Genomic DNA, 2,047 nt, shown 5'->3' with positions numbered 1-2,047 from the left:
CATCATCGTCATCGTCATCATCATCATCATCATCATCATCATCATCATCAACCTTTTCATTAACATCGTCATCAACATCATGATCAACATCATCATCTTCTTCTTCTTCTTTTCCATCTTCTTTTTCATCCTAATCACCATCATCGTCGTCGTCATCATCATCATCTTCTTCATTAGTAACATCATTATCGCAAAGAAGATCTCTGATCGCTTCAGAATTGTACTTGTTCTCATTTCAATGGCTGGGTCGACCTCATCATCGTCATCATCACCATCATCATTATCATCATCATCATTATTATCATCAATATTGTTACCATCATCATCATTATCTTCACCTTCGTTATCATCGTCATCTTCATGTTCACCAAGGAAACCAAATTAAATCTCAACGAGTGAATGATTTTTTAAGCTTTGGAAGGTCGCGTAATTATGATCAGACCTTTAGATATAATTACACACACACTCACACACACATATACACTCACACATACAAACACACACACACATACATACATAGATAATTTTTTTTACAATGTGATGGCCGCAAAAATTTGACCAGGAAAAAAAAGGTTGTTTACGGCTTTTATCATTGACCACATGTGTATTATATTTTTGCTCCTTTTAATGTAGATGCATGCATGCGTGCCTGTGTGAGTTTATGTGTGTGTGTGTGTGTGTGTGTGTGTGTGTGTGTGTGCGTATGCATGTATGTACGCATGTATGTATGTATATATGTTAAAACCAAAACATGATGAGTGACACTGAACCGTCAAACATCAAGTAACAAATGGATTAACACTTTGATTTGTCGTTAATTGCACATGTCGGCATTCAGTTGGATATTTTCAAGCACACAGACACGCAGGAACCGCTGCAACAAGCACGAAATGTGGTTAGTTGCGAAAAACAGTTCCCTGCTGTCGCCTGATCTGACGCTGATCATTTTGCATATTGCCTTAAAAAATTTAAGGGTGTTGGGGTCCATCGGGCCGAGAACCTCGATACATATTGGCAAGAATTCCATCGAGGGGAGGGCGTTCCCATATTTTTTCATTATATGTATGTAATGTATGTACTGTTATTATTATTAAAAAATTCACATCCTAGCGCCCTTTAAAACTTTTCAAAAGCACTCTATAGGACGTGTGGTCTAATTCGGAAATAAATGAGGATTTAGTTCTTCACGGAAGTGTTGAAGAGTTAATCAATCCAGGCCGACGAAGGTGGCTTGGTGAATCATTCCAAACTGTTGGACCAGCGACGGAAGAATTCCTGTTTCTTCCAATCAATCGTGTTTTCGGTAGCGACAGAAGATCCTGACAATCTGAGCGTACCTGAGGAGGTTGAGTAGGTGTGAACCTATGCAAACACTCGTCAGACAGGTAACTCGGACTGAGACTATTCAAACATTTGAATACCACGATGGCAATTTTGAATTTGATTCTTTGCCTAACTGTCAGCCAGTGCAAGTTCAATAGACTATGACTCACATGGTCAAACTTGAATCCACCAGTTACAATTTTAGCAGCTCGATTTTGAATTGACTGTAATTGGCATATGATTCTGTTGGATGTTCCATAGAAAACACTGTTACAGTAGTCTAGTTTGGAATGGATAAACGCATGAAGTAGACATTTCAATGTATCTTCATCAAGCGAACTTCTGATCTGTCTGAGCCTTCGTAGTTGAAAAGACATGTATGTATGTATGTATGTATGTATGTATGTATGTATGTATGTATGTATGTATGTATGTATGTATGTATGTATGTATGTATGTATGTATGTATGTATGTATGTATGTATGTATGTATGTATGTATGTATGTATGTATGTATGTATGTATGTATGTATGTATGTATGTATGTATGTATGTATGTATGTATGTATGTATGTATGTATGTATGTATGTATGTATGTATGTATGTATGTATGTATGTATGTATGTATGTATGTATGTATGTATGTATGTATGTATGTATGTATGTATGTATGTATGTATGTATGTATGTATGTATGTATGTATGTATGTATGTATGTATGTA

This window comes from Helobdella robusta, assembly GCF_000326865.2.
Source record: "Helobdella robusta unplaced genomic scaffold HELROscaffold_26, whole genome shotgun sequence".
Lineage (NCBI taxonomy): Eukaryota > Metazoa > Annelida > Clitellata > Rhynchobdellida > Glossiphoniidae > Helobdella > Helobdella robusta.
This window is presented reverse-complemented; position numbering follows the sequence as displayed.